We start from the raw sequence: 20,287 nt of genomic DNA, 5'->3' as shown, positions 1-20,287 counted from the left end.
GCCTTAAAAGTTCTGGTACAGTCACAGGTCCAAAGGAGTTTTTAAGTGACAATTAGACACATTCTTAGAGAGTTTCTCTGAATAGAACATAAAAGCATTTCAAAGGTGAATACTCACTGGAGGCAGGAAATTTTCTTCCAGCTGTATTACAAAGACTTACCAAGATGATTTTATGTACATTTTGCAACTTGCATGGCAAGTGCAGGCAATTTTCTTCTGAGATGCTGTCAAGCCAGAGGATCTGTGAGTAAAACAGTGATGACAGATGTGGAACTGCCGTTCCTGATTCTCTTCCCTCAGGAAATCTGAGGCAATTTGCAATAAGGTTTAAAAAAAAAAAGCAGCCCTCTAGCTTGTATATGACAGCTTCTCTAGAATGCTAGATTTTTCTTTTCACATAGGCACTATGGATCGGTGGGGCTCAAAGGAAGGCGAATCTCACAAGGTTAGAACCAAGCAGCTGCCATCTCTGAGCTGGCTCACCAATAGTTAGAATGAGGGCCAAAAATAACTTCAGGCTATGATTTTTGGTCTTCTGATGCTGGAAAAACTACTAGCCACCAACACGGTTCAAGGCATAAGATAAATTCATCCTTGTCTTTCTGTCTGTTAAATCCAAAGCTCTTCCTGCCTTTCAGGCTGCTGGGAAGTAGCAGTATCTGCCAGAGATACAGTTCATTGTATGCTACTCAATATTTTTCTTCAAACACACAAAATACAGGGGGAGAAAGGCAAAAACAACTGAGATAGGAATGAGAAACCTTCTATCAGCCTTGTCTTGCAATTCCTTTTCAATAAAAATCAGCCACACTCAGCTCGGTCAATGACTGCTTTCTAACAAAGCCTTGAGCCAAACACGGAGAACTCAAATGTCCAAAGTGCTGTCTGGCTTTGGACTGAGACACAGTAAATATTCAGGATTTCTGTAAGAGAAAGGAAATAACCAAGCAGTCTGCACCATGCTCCCTTCTTACATAGTGGAAGAAGACAGCAGACCACGGAAAGCCACTTTCTTGAACATTAAGCCCACCATTTTTCTGACTGCTTTCTACAAGATTCTTGTCAACCCTGTGCCTAAAAAAACTCTGCCTGCACAGTAAGCCATTCATTTTTATGTTGTGTTCAGTATATGATACCATCTCATGCATTTCTTTCTTCAAGTGCTTCTAACAATTTTGAGAAGAATTTGCTTTTCCTGTTATAGAAAAGGTCAGTACTTAATATTCTTAATTTGTTATTGGTGGTTGGCACATCCAATGCCTCCTGTGGAGATAAATGAATGGTTTGATGACCATTTATATCCATAACACTCTCACAAACTTTTCCAGACAGGAGAATAGGACAATGAAGAGGTGCAGGAAGGGACTGAATCATCCTTTCAAGTCTGCAAAAAGCTGGTCACCAGCTACACATGGGATAACCAAGACAGCATAATTTTATAAGAGCACTCAACACCAAACACCTGGAAGCTTGCAATATCCACAGTTCATTTAAAATAGTAGCTTAAATTAAGCAAATCAGCACTTCCATAGGACAGCAGAGTCAGTATGTGTGGCCAATCCTCACAACAAATCCAGCCTGATGAAATGTAGTTAGATTGACTTCTCCCCCAAAATCACTCTCTTTGGAAGTCAGCTCTAAAAAGACTTCACTGATGCAATTTGTTGGCACTCTGTGGGGAGAAAATGTACTTTTGTTTCTTGTCAATGATACTGATTTTTTCTCAACGATGAAGTACTCTCCTCTAACTTGTGTGAGCCCTAACTCTTCCTCAGTAACAATACTACAGAAAAATCAAATTCCTTAAGATCCTATTCCAGATCGTCTTCTCCCCTTCTTCCCTCTTTCCTATGTATAAAATAACTAATACCCACTCATATTCGCTAGAGCCACATAAACATATGTGCAGGTTGGAAACAGCAAGCAGCAAGAATGGGAAGGTAATGAGTGCAGTTGAAGAGTGAGATTATTCCTGATTTGGAAGGTGATGATAAAGTTTTGGTAGGGCTCACAAAGCCAAGAAAGGCATAGAGGAGTGGGAAGGTCAATTATCCTGACCCGTGGAAATGGAAGTCTATTTTAGCAAGTGTGTGTTGTTAGATGGAAAGGGACAATGTGACAAGGTGTGCAAGTAAAGAGATTCTTTTGGTCTGGTAGGTAAGACCTTGGCATGGACACAGAGTTTAAGAGTGAATGAGTAGGATGTACCAGTCTGAAATGTAGGAGGATGTATCAATCTGAAATTTTTGAGATTGTTCCTGCAGAGATATCAAGGTTAGAGCTAAAGCATTTTCCAGCAGTTTAGTTCTTCAGTTCCTGAGGGAAGCACAATCATGTACTCCCCTAGTTGCCAGTGTCTGTGCTTTCCTCACAACTCCTTTTCATTATGTCCCAAGCTGTTGTTGCTGTCTAACCCCTGAACACAATTCTGGGCAGAAAATATTCTGACTCTGACAGCACAGTATGGATGTAACAATAGGTGCCTGTCGGTACTTGCTGTCCAAGGTAGGACTCATGTACTTCTCCTGAATGGCTTCGTCTGATCAGAATTTCCTAAGTTCCCAGCAAAGGCTCTCCCAGAAAAGGTTATTATAAATAAGGTTCAGTCAAGTATGCAATTAGCCAATGATTTTTGAAACAAATCGGAGAGCTGCCTCTCACTCTGAAAGTTCCTTTGGCATAAAGGCTTTCTAGAACTGCTTTTTGTGAACACATGGAAACAAAGATCAAAAGAATACTTTAATGCCGTTACAGGCAGTTGAGCAAGTCAGAAAAACAGAAAATGAAACTAAATCAACAGGGGAGCCGATGCCACACAGGCTGTGTTCTGCACAGCCTGTGAGCCTCTTCACCTGCACACAGCAGAAAAGCCACTTACACTAGGTCCCAGCAGGGTGTCAGAAACATCAAGCATATCAGCAGTGCTGCTAATTCTGAATTAAATATAGCACAGCTTATTCTCTCATAGCTAACAGAAAGAAAGCCTGAGAAATCACTAAATCCTCTCTAGTAATATGTGAACCATCTTGTTGCTGCCAGCAGGAATTTGTGACTGACCTTCAAACCTTCATCCCCTTTTCCTCAAAAAAGAGGAAAACATCTGAATAATGGTGATTATGTCAGAAATTGATAGCAAAATACTCATCTCTGATGTTTTCTGGCTGTGTTTTTGTAGTTATATCATGTATCGGTACCTTGTGTATGTTACAGCCTCTCTGTAATACTTTGACAACCGGTGCTAGCAAAAATCCAGGTGCTGCTGAGTTCATCTCAGCTCCCTAGCAAATACATCCTATTAGAAAGCTACAAGGATTTCTACAGTTCCCTCAGATTGTTCATGTACATTTAGTGCCACGACTTTGTATTAAGTTAAAATAATTTGGCCAGTATTATATCATCTTTGTTCACAAAGAAGAAACTAGAAGACAGTTCAATAACATGCTAAATAAACTCTTAACTTTAGTAATTCAGTTTGGTTGCATAATTTTTCTTTAAGATATATTAAACAGGATGAACTGATGATGTCTTACTCAGCCATTTAACACAGAACTGTGACATCCTATTGCTACCAGAGCCTCAAATGTTGTTAAAATCTCAATGCCAATGACAAGGTCATCAGAAGGAGCTGTCCATGACCAAAACTGCCTTTTGGCAATGCCCAAACAGGAATCTTGGTCATGATGGTGATGGTGGTGGTAAGAGGTGTTCAACACATTGCCAGCCTGTGATACTGTGTTATTTAAAACTGGTTTTTCCAGGTGTTTTGTGAAAGCTGTGAGAAATACAAATAAGTTGCAGAAAAGCCTGGAGTTCTATCAGCCCATTTTTCCTCTATAGTTAATATAAGGAAATCAAATAGTATATGGGGAAAAAAAAACACATGAAAGATGGCCTAGGGGAGGCTACCAAATAACCTGTTCCTGAATATGTGCTGCCATGCACATATGCCATGGCATTGTAGCATAGACAATCAGAGCCCAAAGCCCACATCCCCAATCTCCAGGCAAGATGTGCTGAAATCAGGGTTTCTGTTTCAGTTTAAAGATTTATATACTTCATATGACAAAGGAAAACAAGAGCAACCTGGAATCTCTCAAGAGGTAGAGAACACATATATAAAAAAAAAAAGAGAAACAACTGACTGAAAGAAAGAGAAACAACTGTTTTTTTCTTAAAAACCAGCCGAGAAATTGCTCAATGAGAGGAGACAATCAGCTCAGTTTTTTGCAGATTTCTTAATGGAGTAGCAGGTCATGCTCTGCAATGCCCAGAGCTCCATGGCAAAAACAACAGTTGCTTTTACATTTGACCTGTGGACATTCAGGAAAGAACATCAGCAGAAATGCTGCACTCCTGTTTAACCACAGAAAGCAGGAGATAGCAGAGACAACCAGAAGGTACCAGCTGTAGTCACTGCAGTGAAGAAACTTCTCTCCCCCTTTAAACAATGCCTGTCAAATTAGTATGATTATTGGATATTATGACACTACAAATAACAAAATGACCTCACATATAACACAGGAAATCATAGAAAATTGGATAAAAGGAGCTTTTCAAAGCTAAAGAAAGAAGTAATAACAGACTGTACAGACTAGGTCCTGCGTGACAAGCCAATGGAAAACAAAGTCTGAAATAAAGTAATGCCCAAACTGAAAAAAATACTGCTAGGAGACTAACCTGAAAACTTTTAGCAAATTAGCATACACAATAATTTATTTAAAAATCAATTAATTATATCTATCTGGATCAAAGCTGATCAGAAGTTTGCCACTTAGGCAATTTCATGAAAAAATTGTACTTCGGTTAAAAGCAAAGCATTTGACAAACATATAGATTGTGACAAACCCCAAACCATTAAGGATAATCAGTTTTTATGTCACAAAGGTATTTCAGCATTTTTGTTTGTGCATTTCTCTCATGATCTCATAATTTTGCATTTGGCTTGCTGAGTTCTCCTGTGGCTGTAGCTGTAATAGCTGTTCACATTCCCTGTTAAGGATGTTGTTTTGCCTACACTTGCCCAAAATGTAAGCATGTATGTTTGTGCTGTAAGTAAGAACTGCACAATGGTTTTCAGCTGTATCTACTCACTTTCCCCACACCAATGTTCCACCACCCCAGCATTAATGCTCTCCAGAAGGACAAGAATTTGCCAGGTCTAATACATCTCCCATCACTATCAGCTTTACACAGAACATAGGGATACCACTTCCAGTAGCATCCTAGTAATACCCCTAAGAAATTAATGGCTCTACATTGGCCTTTCCAGGATATCTAGCAACTGAAGCCCAAAGAAGGAGTAGTTGCTTTGCACCATCCATCCCACTGTAGGATGAAGATGTGACAAAGAACTAACTTGCGCTTGGGAGGGTGGCAGCAGCCTCTCATACAATAGTGATGCATATTTCATATTTGCACGAAGGAGCAGAATTAAGATTTTGTAAGTTATCTTAATGACACCATGCCTTTTTTGAATGGTTGGTTATGCAGGATTGCTTATAAGCTGTGGAAGGAACAACCAACCATGAGCGATGCACTCAAATGGTACAACGAGTAGGAAAGAGAGGGAGGACTCTTGGACTGTCATGGACTGTCAATGATGCTGAAAGCCTTTCAGACTGGGTACAATCTCACACAGCTGTGGTGATAAACATCATATTCCACCACAAAAGAGTGTGCCAAGAGACTGTCGGAGGTGAGTGTCATGCAGCAAAATCACAAGCACCAAATGAATCCATGCCAGTGACTACAAAGTCTATGGCAGGCAGGTTCTCTTCACAGAAAGAGGTGTCAGCTATATTCTGTAATGCAATCCACTCCTAGCCAGCTTTAGAACAAGTCCAGTTTTCAATCCTTCCAGTCTGTTCAACTTATCACTATGATGTCACCCAAAAAAGAATACAAAAAAACCAACCAGCATTTATTTTGGTGTGCTCCTAGTCTCTTGATCTCTCCCCCTCACCCCTTTCAGAAATTGCCAGTGAAAGTGAATACTTGCAGTGTTTCTGTTCCTTAAAGGGTTTCATGCTTAGCAGCAGGCACCAAAAAGGTTCAGTTCTTGCTCTGATCCTGTGTTTATACTGAGCTGGAGGTGATTTTAAGCCATCTTCCATATTTGGGGTCTACTCAAAGCTGAGTGACCTAAGGGCAATCTACTGATGCTCCATCTCTGACGTCTACAGAGAGGCCCTTTTGAGCCTTTAACAAGAACAGCCATAACATTCTCCCTCTCTGCCTCACAAGATCTCGTGCTGAAACTCTGTCCTGCCCACAAAGTCACAAGGGGGCCTTACTGCCACTGACAGGCCTCAAAAACAGGAATACAGACAGGGAAAAATCCCATTTCCCTTTTCAGGCTTTTTGGATAATGGACTCAATTGCCTGAAACAGTAAAAGTCTCCCCTGAGATACATCACCAGGCTAAAGGAACACCCCGATTCCCCATGCCTCAAGAGGTAGTGCCAATGAGCAGCACTATGAAAGAAATGACAAATTGGGGAAAGCCTTCCTTAATGGATGCTTAAAAGAAAAAGAAAAGAGAGAAGGGCCACTTGAGGCACCTAAAGCTGTTAATAGTGACAAGACAAGAAGGGATTTCTGGTTAATCAACATCAAGGTCAGAGTCCTGTGGAATAAATTTCATATACAGTGAATAACTCACACAGAGTGATGGCATGTTTAGCATCAACTCTTGGCAAAGATTTGTTTGCTTAATGACTTTTCTCTTTTTTTTTTCAGGCCAGCAACCTTTGACTGAAGAGAGTTTGTTAAAAGAGCTAAATGTCACTGAAAATGTGCTGTTAATCCTACTCATCAACAGATGTTAGCCACGAAGTGATAATAAAGAGAAAAAAGAAAAGACGTGGCTCCAATCAGGATTATGCTGGGTAAGTGCAGAGACCCGCATGACTCTGTAGCAGGCGGCTCTCATACTGGTATTCCAAATACATGTCACCAGCCCTGGTTTTGCAAAAGGGCTTTGATGTTCGTTTGCAGATGGATACACTGTACTTTTCCTTTGGCTTGTGCAAACAAAGAGAGGCATTTTGGTTTTCTTGGCAAATACTGTCAGATGTTTTATGCTCAGCAATAAAAATTAAGTAAATCTTTGATATTACAAGTCTTCCTCACTTGAAACAAGCTTGGCTCAGCTACTGGTGGATGTAAAGAAAGAAACACATAATTTTTTTTCTAGATAAAGAAGTTTACAGATGTCTGTAATGTTTTGAAGATCTCAGCATTTGCTGACTTTAATGATCTCTGTGGAAGCTGTTGGGAAGCAAGAGTTGGGGAAATGAGCACATTAAACCAGCCTTGAGATCTTCCCAGATTCTGACCTTTGCTGCGCACATCCCTCCTAAATCTAAATGGTCTCATTGATCAATGTAATTAAGTTGTGAACAACTACTCTTCTCAAGTGAAGTTTGCTGCTCTGATTTCATGCTGGAGAATGCTTGGGCTTTTAAAGGCTTGTATGTTCATCCTCATTCAAATTAAAAGCAACAAAACCTCACATCTAAGAAAAGTTACTGCTCTCCCATCTGTGCTAACCACCCTGTGTTCTATTTTTTCCCAAGGAAAAGCACAGTGTAGCTACATGAATATTTGTGCAAGCTTTTAGATTTATTTTTTTTTAAAAGATTGGAGTAATTTTGAGACATCTTTACAGATCCAGTAACACTTGGTTTTAGTTTTGGTTTTATACCAGCTGCTGTTAACAGCAGTGAGGCAAATATGGCAATTTCTTTCATGAGGAGAGCAACAGCTTCTCACATTCCTTCTCACATTCAAAATACTCGGGAGAAACCTGTGCAAAGTTTGTGAACCTCGTGGAGCATTGCCACTGAGGTGAAATGGAAGGTATGAAGTTCCAACTCCCTCTTTCTGAAGCTCTCAGATCTTCCACTTCTCCTTTCTGGAAAGCCTACAAAATAGTTCCTGGTTTTATGAGCACTGCACAAGGTGTAACAGAATTTCTACACTACCATTTCAAAGGTATTGCCTCTGATCTCATGAAACCATGAAAAGGACCACTTTTTTAACCTTCCTGTTGTGGCTCAAATCAAGCAGGGATTTCAGCTGTGTGCCTGTAGGTGGTTTTGGGCGTTTTCCACAAGCATCTATCATTACTATAGAACTATAGCTAGCACTCTTTGAAATTAATTCTATCTAAGGCTCCAGCAATATAGTCTGGAAAGGCTGCGACCCCCAGTAATTCTGTATGTTCTAAAATTGCTTCTTAGAGTTTCATCATTCATGAAACCATCCAAAATTCTTGAAAATATAAGACATGACCTCACTCATCACCACTGTATCATCTCAACTTCTCTTATGTAGTAACACTACAGATATATGTGTGCATGCCTCCAAATGTACTTTTTCATAGCAGCACACCCTCAGCGATATTGTTTTGCATTTAAATATATATTGCTTTTAAATTCTTAGCACAGATGTGACTAAAAGGATCTCTGGTAGCAGAGAAATTAGATTGTGAAGTCAAGTGAGAAAGCCAGAAAATACAAAACCGTTAAAATCACATTTTCTATTCAAGGAGGGCAGAGTTTGGTCTTCTCTTTTCCAGCATTAACTCAGGACAACTTTATTTCAGCCAATGAAACTTAAGGAGTTAAAAAACAAAGCAGCCAGAACTATATGTCTCTCCTTCCTAGAAACTAAGAGTCAACATTTTAAAGCATAAGTTTCTCTTTTCAGTGGTTTTGAGCATTTGTACGTGTCTTGAATACAGACTGCCAAAGGTTAATAGTCATGATTACTTAACAAAAAACATGTTTAAAGTAGGCTAAATTCTCCTTTCATGACGTTGAGATGTGCTCAGTAATCCTGGTTCCTGAAGAAATTCGTGGCAGCTCCAAGGTAACTATCACCATCTCATTTCTTTACTCAGTTAACTATTAGGAGGAGCACTCTCTAGTTTATTCTACTTCTTGTTTTTCCCAGGAATTACAAGGTAGAAAAGGACATATGGAATCTACACATCACGTTAGTTGTGCTTACAAAGATATCCTCCAATGTTGTCAGATATTCATAGGGCACATTTCCTTTCTAAAGATTAAACCTAGGATCCACAAAATTCTTTCATATGTTTCCCACGTGCTTCCCCAAAATACCCAGCCATATTTTGGTATGCATCACAAAGAAACTAAACTGAGGGAAGGATGGAAACTTCTCTTCTACTCTTTAGAGACATAATTAAGGATTTGATTTTTATGTTGCAATTCTTTAAGCAGAGGAATTAAACTAAATCCTTTGTACCTTGACAGAAACACCAAACACAAAGTTCTCAGTTAACCCTGTATGGACAGAGTAACAGGGTGGGCTTTATCACCACACACTGCTCAGCAGAAATAAAGCATATTGTTCTCCCTGTTTATACACCCTCTCTCATCAGATGCCAGGAAATACTTAAAGAAGGAACAGCTATGCTTGTCATGAGCTCTAAGCAAGCAATTATGTGAGCTAATTTTTGCGTGTAACAGACAGTGTTATTCCTATAGCTACTGAAACCTACACAAAGGCAAATCTCACAGGTATTTTGTTACTCATGCCTTTCATGCTGTGTTGCTCAGATGACACTGCAGAAACTCAGGATAATTTGTGGGCAACTTCACATTTGATACTTGGGATTGTAGTCACTGTCTGACAAAGTTGGGTCCCTCCACAACAGAGAGTTAGAAAGTGATTTGCAGTCCACTGCAACACCAAGACTAAAGGGCTGTGCTGTCCTTCTCTTGCTACCCTTCATATCATTAAATCAAACATTCACATAAGGTATTTAGAACCTGCTTGCCAGATTGAAAAGGTAGATGTTTTTTTTGGCTCTCCCAGCAGAGCTGAGCCCTGAAGTGAAGCCAAGACCTGTAATCATTTGCCTTGGCTGAAATAAAAATAAACATACCCTATACTGTATGCACTTCTGAGGTAATTACTGCCATTAGATCACAGCCTGGAAATGAATTTTAAACCGTGCAAAGAGACCAAATACAAAAAAACCCTCTGTTAAAACCATGTTAAATGTCCAGTTATAGCACGTCAAAGCAAGAAGGGCTCAACTGAAAGAAAGAGCTTTAGCTGCAGCCCACCTTGTCAGACCCAGCCACTGCAACCCACATGGTGAACTTAAATTCTCTCTTGGTAGGGGCTGACCCACAGGCCCAGCATCAATGGGCTAGGAATCCCATTTGAGGTACTATTGCCTCTAGCAAAATTGTGTTCCTTTAGCACTGCTTAAAGAGTGTGTTACATCTACGTGTTTGCCCCTCTGCATTCCTTAATTTCTTTCCGACTGCCTGTCTCCACTGCCACACAGACACTTACCAGCTGAGCACCACCCAGTCCAACCTCATTTCACCCAGTTAACTCCTCCCAGACCTCAACAGTCTAAAAAGGGAGACTCATTTCTTTGTAAGGATCATTGGAAAAGGACAGAATATACCAGAAGGGTGAATCAATTCCAAGTTCTCTCTCTTGGTAGCCCAGCAGAACAGCTGTCCTGGAATGTCTCATCACTGCTCTATTTCAATCCACTTTCACTCTTCACAGTTGTCAAAGAGACAAAATCCATCCTGCACTCCTTCAAACACCAAGGCATGGAATATCCACAGGAGATCATGAGAGCTTTAGATCCTGGCTGCCCCAGGGAGGAAGCTGTCCTGCCCCAGGGCCTCCCTCTGAGTCCCCCACTGACCATATCTCATACGGGTGCAGCACTCAGCATTTCCCACCAGCCCACCACCAGGATCAGGTATAGCTCTAGCTCTTCAAGCTCAATTCTGTAACAACTCTCTTCTAGAGCCAGATTGGAATTGTTGCACCATTCCAGCCTTTAAAAGCAATAAAGAAATGCTCCTAACTTGGCTGACAAAACCACTCTGTGCGGCTGCATTGGTGAGACTGGGACACTGTTAGGTGTGTTTGCCTTTTCCTTGACCTTGCTGTTACTTTGAAGCCATCCGAGGCTGCTGCTCAGAGTGGCTTCAAGGCCCTTTGTTAGACTTACTGCCATTGACTCAGTGACAGCAACACGATGTCTTTAACTTCTGATTCAGAAAACAGTCATTCAAATAAAGGATACATTGACAGCCCATTAACTACAGCAAAGATTGTTGTTGCTGCTACAGTTTCAGAGAGACCTATTTAAAAATAGATTAGGGTCTTGGAAACCACTCAGCTTATTCTGCCTTTTTTCCCCTCTTCTCTGCAAGACAACTTACCAAACCGAACCTGGCATTTGCTTCCCCTCTGATCTAGTTACAACTTCATTATAGCAATATTGGCCAGCAGCAAGTAACTTATTAAATAAATGCCCTTTAAGTGCTTCTACCTGGATAGTTGATTCAGATAACAGAGAGATAGAGGGAAGGAAGGGCCTGGCTTGGCTCTGCCCATTTTCCACCTTCCCTTGTAGTAGCAGGGCCAGGAGGCCATTCCAGTTCTTCAGGAACAGGTGAGCAGCATTTCCCAGTGCTGCAAGCAGAGGCGAAATTATGCAGGTCTTTCAAAGCCACATTGGCCTTTACAACAATCTTAAAAAAAACCTTCACTCTAATCATCCAGCATTTGTTCTGCACACTCCGGCGAATGTGGCTTTGTAGGAAATGTACTTGTTTGTATGGATGTATTTATTTGCTTTCTCAACAAAAACCAGCTCAATCTCTGCAAACCATTTTTCAATTAAAACTATTTGGCTACATTTTTACCCCTCACAAAGTTGACAATGTCACCCTGAAGCCATTATCATGCCCTACCAAGAGACAAGAGCCCTCCCTGCTTGCAGAAGGAAGAGAACAAAAGGTTCAGGATAGACAGCTTGACACAGTGTGTCACCACAAGGATGGTGCTGGCTTGGTGAAGAACAGCATGAATACTTTTAGAAAAAGTAGAAAAAATCCCAGTCTTCTGAAAGAAATGTTCCACTTCATGTGCTTAAATTAAACAAGTGCCATAACCACTACACTACAGGCTTTTGGGTGCAGCTGCCTCTACATCTCACCACTCGGTGTGCTACAACTGAATTTAAAGAATAGCTAAACATTTAATGAACTTACAAAAGAGTGATTAGTACCTCCAGAAAACACCAAGAGACCTAACACTTGTCAATATCATCATTAACCACACAAATAACCACCACTACCCTTTTCCCCCACTCTTGCTGTGGGAAGCCACCACCAGCAGAACTGTCCAACACAAAGTTTGCAGAAAGCAGGTGACTGTTTCTGGCTGTTTCACAATGACGTGGCTGGAGATGACTCAGCTAGATGGGATTTGTTTATTTGTTTGAGTGAGATATTTTGTTGTTTGAGTTCTTTTTAAACTTTGAGGAATAGAGAAGCTTTACAAAGGGATTTGAAAGCAAATTGTAGTGAATATTTGACTCAACCTAAGTGAGTATGTATAAGTATACTCAAAAGCTGACAGATACACATTTATGTTTACCATTTCTTCAGTAATGTTTGACATGAACAAATGCTTAATTTCAAGCACAGTAGCAGATGAATGCTCAAAGTTCATGACACACATCTTAAACTACCAGAACTTGTGAACATCCACAGGCCAGATCAATTAGCATGCTGCTTATGGCATTGCAGAAGATCCCATCTTGGTTTCTCATTAGTACTTATTTCTCTGCCCAAGATCACAGATCTTAAACACATAGTCATCCAAAGCAGAACGCCTGTCTAATCTGTCATTAGATTAATGAGATATGAAATGTATTAAATTCATGAGCCCTGACTCTTCTTTCCTCTAAAAATACAAAAGTACAATAAAAACTTCAGTTTTTTTATAATTTATAAGGATCATTTGAGGTAGTCTTGTATTAACTTTGATGTTTTCCTCCTTCAGTGATGTAATACACCGAGCATCTACTTCCTCGACCAAGAATTTTGAAAAGATCACTGTATTATTACAAGAATGTTTACTTGCCATCTAACCTCACTTTAAACCAAACATACAGTGAGGATTTCCCCTTACAAAGAGAAATTGTTAAACAACCTTTTCCTCAGGCCTATAATCAACCCTTTAAATCAAACATGAATTACAGATTTTCATTTATCAATTGATCCACTGTTTTTTGGTGGATTTTTTTTTCCTTCACTTTTTTGGGTGCAGCAGATAAAAGACCCAGTTGTACTATCATAGCCCATTGCTTTGTAACCAGACTCTGCATGATAGAAACATTCCTCTTTTTTGTGAAGGAACAAGAAGGAACAGAAAGAGGGAAAGTTAAGATTTTTTCCTCCCTTGTTTTCCTCTTTGACTTAAATTTTATTGTTGTCATCATTTTGAGGCTTTGGGAGGAGGGTAACTGGAGGTTGTTGTTCCTATAATAATCTTTGAAAGGCATTGTGTAGGTGGGTCAAAGAGAAACCAACTTAAAAACTAACAACTTTTGAATCTCAGCAGCCAAAGTTAATGTTGACTAAGAACCAAAAAAAGAAGGGGGAGGAGGTAGAAAAAAAAAAAGTGGCCCTACAGAAAGCAAGGGCCAGCTGAGAGATCTAGAGGACAGCAGGCTCTGAAGGGGCAAAGCTGCTCCTTTTGATGTGGGAGGTCTGCAAGTAACCTACTGGGACACTCCCTGGGCTGGCTCATTAACCATGTCACCAAAGCCCCCCAAGGTCCAGAGAATCATAACATTATCTCTGACATTACCACACAGATACAAGGTTCCTTAGGCAGTCTATAAACATGCCTGTACTAACCAATTCATCGTGGTTTGACACCCCTGCAAGAGCTGGATGCCCTTTAGTGAGCCACATGAATTGCCCCAGTCATTCATCAAAGTTTCTCAGAGTGCATTTCACACAGCATTAAATTTAATTAAAGCAACATTGACTGCATTGTAATCCTCTGGAGGCTCTTTGTCAGAAGGAGCTGGAACACTTTCTACTTAAACATCTATTGTTTAGGTGGGATTTTTTTCCCCTCTTCCGTTGTCTGAACCAAAGTGATTTGCTGCCTCTCCCTGTTTTTTTATTTAAAAACTCATATGTCACGAAAAAGTTCTGTCATACAAACAGAAACCCCAGCCTGACATGCACAGCTCCCATGCTCCTATGCACTTGCCTGCAGATGCTGGAGAATATAGAAGACTGCTCTAAAACTGACAGACGTGTTAAAAAACAACCCTTGACACACACAAATGAAGATTAGTAGCAGAAAGGATGTGTGCAGTTAAAGGCACCTGTTTGTCAGCACACATCCCTATGCACGTCTTCCTGCCTTGGTGCACCAGCCAGGGGCCAGGGTCCCCTCCCCTCGATGCTGGAATGAACGGTGGCTCCGGATGCGCTGAGCGCTCCGGAGTCCAGGCCACCTTGGCCAAGAGCAGGGGCTGCACCAGACCCTCGCAGCAGTGCAGGGTTCTAGCAGTGTGCATTCTTCCTGGTGGAGGAAGCACTAGGCAGAACCCAAATCTCTGAGTCTCTCTTTTGCCAGGTTTGCTCATCTACACTGGAATCCCACTGGTTTCATTTACCTGCTGTTTTGTTGACCCCTTCCAGATCAGCATCAAAAGACAAGATTTTTTTCTCCAACCTAGCTGTCTCTTGGTCCTTTCTGCCATACACCAGCAGTGTAAAAGCTCTACTGTTCTATTTGATGTTAGTCTGGGAGAAGACACAATTCTCAGAAACATAAAGATTTTGCCAACACTGCACTACAGTGAAAACAGATGGAAGCACAGTCTTGCCCAAATGAAGATAGCTGTTGCACTCACTTTTCCTCCTCATGATCAGGAGCAGTTTTTGAGAGGTCTTTCTCTGCACGCAGTAGGCAGAGTGAGATCACATACCTTCATGAACAACACAGGTGAAAAAATCCTTTGCTGTTACAAATGACAACTGCAGAACAGACTAAGGAAAATCTATCTACAATAAGATTTGGTGGCTAAAACACTGATATTGCTATCCTACTCTCTCCTCACTCCCTTATAACTTTTTTTACTTCTATATTGAGGTGATGTTCCAATTTTAGTCTTACCAAATCATTTGGGGTCACAAAGACAACTTCTCAGTCTGTCTACTACGGATGTATGGAGTAGCATCCTCCTTGCTTTATTATCCAGCATGTAATCTGGAAAAATCAATCTCATTATTATTACTGCAGTGGCCTGGAAGCGTCAGATCTTTCTATTTCTTTGTAGTTTTGATGAGGAGAGTAGAATAGAAGGCATTCACATTGCCATCATTCATGGTTATTAGCAGAGGAGGAAAAAAAAAGAAAAAAAAAAGAAAGTATAGTTTTGTATTTCTGCAAAGGAAAGCAACTAAGAAATTCTGCCCAAAAATGGATTTGCTTAGGCCTCGAGGTTTCAAAGGACCTGGCAGGGGGGTCTTGGGAGAAATTCTGTGTTATGCTCAGCCAAGATCAATGTTATTGTTTATCTCAGAGAAGTATTTATTTCCAGTTCTCAGTACTTCTCATGGCTCCTCATGTGAGATCCTCTGCTGCCATGCCATCATGGAAATGGTTCCACAAAATAATGGGAGGTGCTGAAGAATCAGATCATTTTCTTCACAGGATGCACCCATCTATGTCACAGACTCAGGGCACCACAGTGTCTACCACCTCAGAACTTGTTTCTCATTGCTTGCCAGGTCTGAGATTTAAGAGAAAACCCAAAAAGAGATTCAAGCTCTACACAGATCCCAAACCTCAGGGCATGCCCCTCAGCCAGGTAAAAGTATATTTACATTAAGCAGAAGTGATATGAATCTAAAACCAGAATTGCTTTTTCCAAGCTGTAGTCTGAGAGCTTATGCAGGTCCTCAGCTGATGAGAACTGAAGAAGGTTTACAGAAAGTATGGAGAATTCGCATTTGGCAGCTCTGGAAGAAAGAGTCTCTGCTTTTTATCTCCCTATAACTCTGCCCTAGAGTTAAAGGAAGGAGAGAAATTTATGTATCCAGACTAATTCAAGCAATCCAGCCTCACTACGGTGCAAACACAACTTTTCCATTCTTCATATACACTCACTGAGAAGAGAACCTTACTAATGCAACAAAGTAAATTCCCCTAGAAAATCTCAACATTCAAACTCAAGAATTTTTGCCTTAGAGAAAAACACAGCTGAGGAAAAAACAAATAGCCTCTATTCTTTAATAGCTTTTGCAGGAATTTTGCCTTGTGCTGTTTGAGTGGAGCAGAGCTAAACGCAGAGCTGAAATAAAGGTACAAGTCCTCCATGTCTCACACACACAGAGGCCATCAGATAGCTGTTAATGCTGCTCTGGGGTGCTACCATCTGCAGAGTGCTGCATTAGTTATGCATGGCACGCTGATTTTACTACTGTAATTGCACACATATTCACACCCCCCATCACAGCCTCGATGGTAAAACTTGTGCATAACATTATACTTTAGACGACCTCCTGCTGACTTAGAAAGAAAAACTCTAACTTTATTCTACTCTCCCTTGGTATTTACTTCAGTTTCCCTTTCAAGCTTCTCAAACACACAATAAGCTTTTGATTATCAGGGTTTTAAGTGCTCCACTGGACACCCAGTGTGTATTTATGAATGGAATTAATAAAGAAGCAATCTGACTCCATCAGGGGAGAATTTTCAGCTACTCTTAAGTGTCACTGAGCAACACAAGTAGAAATTGAGACAAGCTAGAGGCCTCCTGCCTTCATTTTTTACATTTATTTAGTCACATCCAGTAAAAGTCTTAGAAATTAACATTCGTCATATTAGAATCTCTGCACAACCAATTCATTTAATGAACTGAAAAAAATGTTAGGGGCTACATACACAAACAATCCAAACTATAAAACTACTTGTGTTGCTAAAGAAATGCAGTAATATTACCACTCTAAGACGAATAATTTTGGTTTTGGTTTTCTCCTCCTCCACACAGATTTTTCAAGTCATGTTTTCACCCTTTTTTGTTGTAATTGTCAGTGAATTCTCATAGAAATTCTTAAAGTCCAGATTGCAGATTACTTATAAATAAATAATGAACTAAATGAGTTGTCCCAAATAAAAAGAAAAGAAGAAGCAGGGAGGGTATGTTAAACCTTGCCTTGACAATTTACACGATTGTCCTTAACATTAAGGACAAGTATTTTGTCCTTAACATTAAATACTCATGATGTTTCAATAAAAGTATTTATAAACATATCTAAAATCAAGCTAGTTCTGTTGCAAGATACTGTTTACTGTCCTGAGAACAGCAGCCTACTCACAGCCGAATTAAGTTTTTTTGATGCATGAGAAATCGGGCTAAAAAAAAAGAAAAGCAAAAGGGAGGTTGGGACATTTCAGGCACAACAGGAATCAAGGACTAGTTTAACTCTCTCTAAAGAAAAGTGCTGAGAAGGAAAATTTCCCAGGATAGGTAAGGAAGAGTTTATGAGCCTTCCAAGGACTTAGACACTGCCACAGGACCAGGGGTACAGGTGAGCCATGCTCTGCCAGGCAGCAGCTTCCAGTGGAAGCCAAAGCAGGGGAGGTACAGCAAACCTTCAGCTGCTGTTTCACAACACCGAACTTCCTCAGGTTTTAGCCAAAACCCCTTTCATTATTGCTTTATAGGTGAGGCCATCTCTGCATGAAGTGGTGATCTTTTTTACATCAGTCAGTGTCAAGGCACCTGCATCCTTTAAGAGATTCAGGTCAAAAAATTTCAATATTTATCTGCATGAATTCTGATGTCATAGCTAGATAATTATTATGTCTTAGGAATGATGACCCAAAACATGATGTGCGAAAGACTAATGAAACTGGGGCATTTATATGTAGATATTTATATGTGTATCTTTAATACCCAAACCAAGGAGGACATTCTCCCACATGAGAACCAAAACGAGGCTTTCCCCTATTTTTTCCACCTAGGGTAGTCCCACTCGATTTGCTAAGCATACCTTGCCTGGAGAAGGAAAGTGTGTGTCCTGGCAGTGCAGCCTGTGCACGAAACCCCTGATAACACACAGGATGGTCTCCCTGACAAATGCCCCATGCTGTGCAGCCACAGCAACACAGCCACCTCCTGCCTCTTTGTGAATGCCCAGACTAGGCAAACAAGATGACTCACGGCTATTCAGGCAGATTTGGGCCACCATGATGGGAAAGGTGCAGAGGGAAAACATTATGACCCGAACTCTTTTGAAACAATCTGACAGTTGATAGATGAGCATCCATAAAATGACAAAGGATCCCTGTGTAAAGCCCCTTGCTACCAACATCTTCTCCCTGGGAAACTAATTACCCTGTAGTGTCAGTGAAAATATCATTTTTCCGGTAATTATTTTCCCTTTTCAGTGACAAAATGACCACGAGAAGTCACCTCACTTCTAATTTTTTGCCATAGTTGAATTAAAAGCATCATGCAATACTATTTATGTGACTTCATCTCACTTAGCTCCTTACATCTGTAGGAATAAGTAACACTAAGCAAATTCTAAATCACCAGGGATGTGTTTTTATGATGTTGGTTTCCAGTTGTTGCTTGCTCTGTGGGCACTGCGAAAGGCAGCAGAGACAGCAGAGTTTATCTCCAGGCTGCTGTAGCGGTAGTGAGAGAGGGGTAATTGTTGCTGGATGGAAGTTGCTAAAGGCAAAGTGTTGTCTATCAAAATGTGTTTTAACAAATACTGGGTGGTGCAGGTTTCTTCCTTCAGTGCTGGGTTTGATTCCCTTTGGTTAAACTTACAATGTAAATCTGTCTTTCAATTCACTTGTGTAAAAAAACAGAGATAGTCCTAATCCAGCCTATCGGTGTAGTTAATTCCAACCCTTGGGAGGCTACAATACAAGAGCATTACAACATTTTAAGTGTTACTTGACTTAGATGTATGATCTAATTAACACGATGCTGCAAGATTTACAGATCTTGAAAGCTGAATTCAGCTTCAAAAAGTGCTTTTAGGACACAAGGAATCAAATTCAGGTGTATTGCTTCTGTTTAGTTTTTTTCTTTTATTACAAACCATTCTGAGTCTGTCATATTCTACAAATCTATAGAAACAAATAACACTAATGCTGAAACTTAAGCCTCAGACCACTTTTTATATTCATTAGTGCTAGAAGTAAATAATGGGTTTTTTCTACAGAAGAGAACAATTTATTTGATTACTCAAAATTATCTGCTCAACTCAACATTTTAGTACTACTCGTGAGGTTATCACAAGAAAAATGGTTTAATATAATAAATTATACAGCATCTAACCACAAAGACATATGGGCGAAAGTTTCCTAAATGAATTGACAATCCATTAGGCATTAGCTGTCAAAAAAAAAAAAGTCCCTCAGCTAAGTGTAAAGGGGCATTGTACTTAGCCACAGAATCCAACATTCAAGGATTATATAAACTTTCATGGACTGAGTAGCCAAGCAGGTAAGACAGGAAAACTGGAGTGATTGACCAAACCAGAGGGAAAGAGCTGCTGAGACATGGAGCATCTTTTACCTGCTGACCCATTCACTGTGGCCAAAAGGATCCCAGTCCACAAAATTATCTATTACTCCAAATAGTAACTGATAAATCCTGTTGCAAAACTTGCTTTGATATTAGAATACACACACAGGGCTATGTGAAGAGGAAATTAAATTACCAGGGTCAGCAATTCACTGTTGCTAAAAAAAGACAAGGTCAGAGAGAACCTTCTGATGACCAGGTTCAATTCAAAATTTAGTTCTCTGAAACAGTGGGACTGAAGTTTTCATGTTGTTAGCATAATGTGTCAGTCTGGAATCTCCCAGACACTGCATTTCATGTTCATGTTGTTGTCAGCTTCCCCTGGGTAACATTATCATCTCCAGTAAATATTTTCACATGATCTACTAAAGACAAAAGCCTCTGTTTCCCTGTATAATTTCTTCTATGTTGCAGAGCACATTGAAAAATCACCATTCTTACCACCTCTGGGAAAAAGTCTTATTTCTTGCTAGAGCTTTTTTCAGCAGGGAACAATAAGCAAGAAAAAGAGAAGAGCTTTTCTGTTCATTTCATTCTGTGCCATCTTTGTACAAGTCAGGATGTAAAGTAACTCAAATAGTAAATGTCACACAGCTGTGCACCACAGCAAGTGAAATAATCAGCTCTGATATTGTTTGGAGAGACTTATTTTTAGTGGAAGAAATATCAGCTTTTCAGGTTTCTTATGAAATGCTATTACTCAAGCATAAGGATCAACTCTGTGTTGATTATGAATAGTTAAAAATGTAACAAAAAATGCTCCTTTGAAACATCTCACCCATAAAAGTAAACTTGGAAAAAAACCAAGTAACTTAAGCAAATATGCAATATAGTATCTGTAAGAACATT

The 20,287-nt window shown here is 40.1% G+C and overlaps 1 protein-coding gene and 1 long non-coding RNA gene across 3 annotated transcripts in view; one reads left to right on the top strand and one right to left on the bottom strand.

Annotated features, from left to right (window-relative positions):
* Positions 1–20,287, bottom strand: part of CDS1 (CDP-diacylglycerol synthase 1) — a 288,408-nt gene that overhangs the window by 176,262 nt on the left and 91,859 nt on the right. The window lies entirely within an intron of this gene.
* On the top strand, positions 4,983–6,864 carry LOC135299946 (uncharacterized). Its single transcript, XR_010361789.1, has 3 exons — positions 4,983–5,027; positions 5,491–5,695; positions 6,739–6,864. It is a non-coding gene; the product is annotated as an uncharacterized LOC135299946 (long non-coding RNA).

The sequence above is a fragment of the Passer domesticus genome, chromosome 4 (assembly GCF_036417665.1).
Source record: "Passer domesticus isolate bPasDom1 chromosome 4, bPasDom1.hap1, whole genome shotgun sequence".
In the NCBI taxonomy this organism is placed as follows: Eukaryota; Metazoa; Chordata; class Aves; order Passeriformes; family Passeridae; genus Passer; species Passer domesticus.
This window is presented reverse-complemented; position numbering and strand designations above follow the sequence as displayed.